This window comes from Macaca nemestrina, chromosome 14, assembly GCF_043159975.1.
Source record: "Macaca nemestrina isolate mMacNem1 chromosome 14, mMacNem.hap1, whole genome shotgun sequence".
Lineage (NCBI taxonomy): Eukaryota > Metazoa > Chordata > Mammalia > Primates > Cercopithecidae > Macaca > Macaca nemestrina.
The window spans coordinates 50,395,711-50,401,710 of NC_092138.1; positions in this window are offsets into that span (position 1 = coordinate 50,395,711).

Sequence of the window (6,000 nt, forward strand, 5' to 3'; positions counted from 1 at the left end):
GCGCGCGGGGAGGCCGAGCGAGCGAGCCAGGGGGAGCTCGAAAGAGCCAATCACCTGCCACCTTCCGAAACCCCGGCGGCCCGCAGCGCCACACTGGAAAGCCTTGCTTAAAGTAACAGGTTCCTGCTGCGGGGGTGGCAGGGAGGGGGCGCGGGACTAGGGAGAGCGGCCAGCTGGGGAGCCATCCCAGCCCCTGTGTAAACTCTGCTCGCCCTACAATAAAAAACGGATTAAAACTGCTGGAATGTAGCCACTGCTTAGAGCCCCCAGCAGCCGGAGAAGGGGTGTTAAATCAAGTCCTTAGCTAGCACGCACGGGGAGGAGGGAGTGGGCTTTCTTTTACTTTCCACCACGTATTTCTATGGTTTTGTGCTGAAAAGACAAGAACTCACACCCAAACAAACTTATTTAAAGAGAGAGAGAGAAATGCTATCCTGCAAAAAACGAGCATGAAAATAGCAATCACTGAGGCTGTTCTAACCCGCAACGATCCCCTGGCCCCCTGCCCCATCCACTCACAGGCACCCGCCCACCACCCTCACTCCCCGCCCTCCTGCCACCGCCACTGAAAATTTGAAAATGAAATGAACAAGGGAGAAACAAGGATGCTATTTCCTTGCAAGGGAACGCCTTCCTCGTTGGTAATCCCCGGCTGGGAAGCTTCATAAAGCGGTGCCCAGGTGAAGGCAAGACACCTGGGGGTGCCAGGTACAGACCCTCGGGGACCAGGCTTGGAGTTGTTTTCTTCGGGAGGCTTCCCCTCCTGACAGCCTGCTGAGTTGCATCAGAACGTGGAGGATTTTCCTCTGAGGACGCGCGGGGCAACTGGGAGTCTTAAAATAACAGATAAAGTTAATACTGACTGTAATGTGCGTAAATTGGATTATAATCTTTAGGCGTATTGGTGACAGCCAGCGTAATCCATCTCTGGGTATTAATCCGGTTAGACTCCCCGGTGACAACCAGTCGCAGGAGTGTTCCCAGAGTCGCGCCTCTGCAAATGTTCTCACTCGCGTTGTATTTGGTCTCAGTGGCCGGAGACAGAACAGCGCGGCCACGCGTGGGGCGCGGCGAGGAGTATCAACTACTGGCTTCCTTTAGAAACGCAGACAACCTTTAAAAAGGAAACGGATAAGATCTAGACGTTTGATTTGAAAGTGAAAGATGGGTGTGACTTTGGTTCGTTAAACAAAGATCCTTGCATCTTCCTAGACCTTAGACCTCTTTTGCCGTCTCTTTTCTTTACTCCCCTTTTTCCCTCGCCTTCCAACTTCTTGCTGAACCTTGATTTTTCCTTCTCTTCTCCTTGCCTTTCCTCTTTGTCCCTCTTCCTCTTTCTGACTCAACTTTCTTGCTTTCCTCTTTTCCCTTTTCTTCCCTCTTCCACAAGGGCAAGTTGTCTCGGCCCTTGAATTGAGAAGAGCAGAATAGCGGGGAGGAGGTTACCTAGGGCGTCCTGGGTCCTCGCTGTTAATTTTCAGTTCTCCCAGCAGCTCTCAAAAAGATCCTGGGAATCAGGTCGGACCACTTGGAACCAACCTTAGTTTCCAAACCAGCAACCTTCCGACTCAACTTTTGATTCCCTAAAACTGATATTCTGCTGCCCGTCAGCTATAATCAAGAAATTTCTTTGGGTTGAGGTCCCCAGTTCTTCCCAGCCTTCTACAGGATTTAGCATAGAATGGAGCAAACGACTGAAGGGAGAAACATTTTAATCTAAATCCAAGGGCTTAGATTTATCAACTAACACACATATACCTAAATGCATATCATCTGTAGGTATATGTGTCGCTGTGTCTGTATGTGTGTACAAGGACTAAATTTATATTCACAGAGACAAGCTGTGTGGGTAGTATCTACGTGAAGGGGAGACCTATTTGCTGTGCATTGTTAAACTTTTGATAAAATAATCAAATTGGAGAGCAATCCCTTGTAATAATAATATTGGAAACTAAAGGTTTTCTGGATGTGCCATTAGTAAAGCCATTTCTTATTAGGAAGTAAAAATTAACAGCGAGTGTAGCTCAGGACACAGGCAAGAAACAACAATCCCATTCTCCGTTTGAGTTGATTTCAGGGTTTAACTTCTTCCGACGCCAGCCACCGGAATCTCTTGGGATTGTCTCCAAAACTTGTACTTGCACAACAGATAGAGGTCTCTTTTTTGAACTATGTGTTTGCTGAATTCAGATTTATTCCAGCAATCACTAATAAGCCATAGAGTCTGAAAGGGTATTTTCCCAGTACCCCTCCTTTCTCAGAGAATGTGCTAACAACCCAATGTACAGTTATTCTCAATCTACAAATACTGGACATTTAGATTCCGTCAGTAGATGGCGCACGGAGCTCTTCCACGGACGTCCTTACGTGACCCTTTTACAACAAAAAGACCAGTTAGGAAGAGAAAAGAAAGAAAAGAAAACACAAGCCTGAATACTCTCCATTCAACTTTGGACAAAGGAATTTATGCAAGTCTTTCAATTTATTAATTACAACCTATTTTAATAAGCTTGCCATTAAAAACAATTAAAATAGATTAATTTCCTGTGCAGCATTATCTGGAGATCTTCACACTTTTACGTGAGGTAAAATTGTGGAAAATAACCTTTTGTGTACTTGACAATGTAATTACAGAAAATGTATTGTAAATAAATTTTAAGGCAAACTTCAGTGCTAAATACAGAAATAGTAATATAATAACTAAAATGGAAGTGATGAGGGATAAAATCATCTACTTATCCAAAGAATAATTATCTTACCAAAATTCATACCATAGTATATAGCACAGTATGAAGCACCATGGGGTTAGTTTGAAGATCAGAAAAGTAATTAACATATCAAATAAAAATCGTGATGAAGAATAAAAGAGAACAGTGTCTGTGACAGATCACTACCACCACTACCATCATCATTGCCCTACCACCATCATTTTGGCTCCAGCCTTTTTATTTGCAATTGTTTTGTTTAGTCTGGAAGCTAAAGCCAGTTTCCATGTTTCTGGCAGAACAAAGAGAGGGCCTTGAAAGTGTAATTAGAGTGTTAAGGAGCATCCTAAAATAAACTTATCTATTTGTTGTGATAGATTATTGATGCACACATTCAAATCAATAAATATTTACCATTTATTTCCCATCATTGCTGTATAGATTTGGGAAGAAAAGAGGAAGAAGAAGCATGGGAAAAAAACTAGAATATGTGCCAGACACTACACAGACATTTTGCAAAAATCAGACTCAAAATAATTAAGGATTCTTCCTCCATAATGGTGCACCTTTTTCTGTATTTATTCACCCAAATCATTCCATGTCTCAGGCAGAGAGTTAGGCCCTAAGACTGTAAGAATGAGAGGGTTCCTGATATCAGAGTTTGTAAACCAGGGGAGAAGTTTCACCAAAAACATTTGTTTTTATTTTTTAAATTTCATAACACCTAAATTTGGGATAACATGTGTGTCATATATAAGCGAGGAACATAGAAACCTGACATGAACAGCCCAGGGACAGGAAAAACAGTGGAATGAGATTAGAAGCCAGGAGTCATTTTATTGTCCTTAATTCCACCTTTTAATACCTAAAAGGTGGGGAGGGGCAGATATCTTTCTTGCAACGGCAACCAATTCCTAATTTCCTTTTTCTTGATCTGAAGTATTTAGTATGTTCACTTTTTTACAGCTCTTTTAGGGAGAAAAAAAAAATCCCACAATGAAAGAAAGCTGTCTTTTCAAGATCATGAGCAATTCTCAGTTGAAGTCGCCTCCCCATTTCTTATGGAAATTTTTGGTTCAAACTGTTACGTGTATAACATTATATTTAATTCATGATTCTAGGATAGTGTGTTGGAACACTAGAATGGTAAGAATCATTACTACTTTGAAAAAAAAAATTGCTTTGATAGCCATTTGAGCACCTAGTCCAGGACTATTTCCAGAGATAAGAAATACACAGAGCTTTTTTAAACACCAGAGCCTCTTCATGTGTAAATTATTTCCTGAGAGTAATTTAAGCAATGCACTTATACATGCAGAAGACAAGACTGCCTCCACAGTAATAATTTATTAATTTAGTGGGCTGCATCCCTAATTTAATAAATAGCACCTCAAGGCCTGAAAATTAATCAAGGATGTCATGTAAAACCAGCAATATGAAGCAAAATAAGTATTGGGGGACAGCTGATACAATGTGATTGAATGTGTTGCCCTAATATATACAGGAGGCTTAGTGGAATAGTTATAGGTAAAATACATATTAAGTTGAAAATGTTTGCTGTAAAACAATATCTAAAAAAGTAGACCAAATGACGATATCTTTATGTATCTCTGGCATCTCTTCAAATGCTACCATGCAACGTTCCTTCTTTCTTTATGTAATGATTTGATCTCTTTTATTTTTAATGGAAATTCTGTTTGTTTCTATATATGAGTTCACCTCTACCACTCACATATAATGAATCAGGGCTTAAAATAATCACTTTATCTTAAAATAATAAAATATATTTTGTCTTATATGGTAAAAATGGAAAAATAACATATCAGGCCTATGAACTAATTTGGACAGCTCAAATTTCAACAAAAACTGCCAAAAGCTTAGGAAAAAGAAGTGACTCCTGGCCTGGCACAGTGGCTCACGCCTGTAATCCCAGCACTTTGGGAGGCCAAGACGGGCAGATTATGAGGTCAAGAGATTGAGACCATCCTGGCCAACATGGTGAAACCTTGTCTCTACTAAAAATACAAAAATTAGCTGGATGTGGTGGCATATGCCTGTAGTCCTAGTTACTCAGGAGGCTGAGGCAGGAGAATCACTTGAACCAGGGAGGCAGAAATTGCAGTGAGCTGAGATTGCACCACTGCACTCCAGCTTGGTGACAGAGTGAGACTCTATCTCAAAAAAAAAAAAAAAAAAAAAAAAAAAGACTCCTTTCCATTTACTAAATGGTGTGACAGTGGCTTGAAAATAATACTAAGCCTCTAAGAAGCCAGTGATTTACTACCTTCTGGTAGGATCAAGTATCCTGGTTGGGTTAAGCTATTTACAGTCAGCCTTGAATAATCCATGAGTGTATTACCTACTTCGTAGATAACCCACAATGATGCAATTTATGTGTGTGTGTGCGGGGAGGGGAGTTAAACGTAAATTTATGTTTTAGGCAGGTTTTTTTTAAACTATACAAAATGTGTATCACTGCATCTACTTGTTACTTTCCATTCATAGTTTTTCTCACAGAAAAGTTTATATATTATTTCATCCTTTCTGTTTTGGAGCTCTTTCTAAATTTTATTAAGAAAAACTTTCTAAATTTTATTAAGCAATTTTTCATCCCAGATATAGGGTGCTTTGGCAAAAATCTCTTGATCTAGGAAGCAATACCAATCGATTGGAAAGAAGGAGTGTTCATTTACAGTTTGCTAAATCAAAAGAACTCTTAAAGGCTATTCCTAATTATAGGTCTATTACATATGCCCTATGAAACCAAATAAGGGAAAGTTAGTGAAGAACTGTCTTCTGTACTATATTAATAACAGTTTAGGAGAAATTTCATACAGTAACAAGGAGATAAAAATAACTTTTGAATAGCTAAATTACTTTATTTCTGTACAATCAAACCCTTAACATCTCTTATTTCAATCTTTTTTCTTATGTTTCATGACTTTAGCATTTTAGTTTGATGATTAGTTTAATGTGTTCAGTTAACTTTTATTGACTTTCTATTGAAGGTCAGCTACTTTTCTTGGTCCTTTCAAATCAGGGTAAGTTTTGGATGCCTCTAACTCTCATTTATTTCAAGGCATTTCATAATTATTGAATTAAAGTTGACAGGTTGCCACAACAAATGAAAGATGTTATTAAGTACATAACAATAAGCCCTGGTTATTCACTTGTATCCTTATTTAAGAAAAAAAAAATATTTTGCAATGACATTGTAGTAACCTCTACTTTAAAAAAAAAAACGCTGAAATTATTTACTAAGATTAAAATAAGTATTGAGAGCACTTCCAAATTA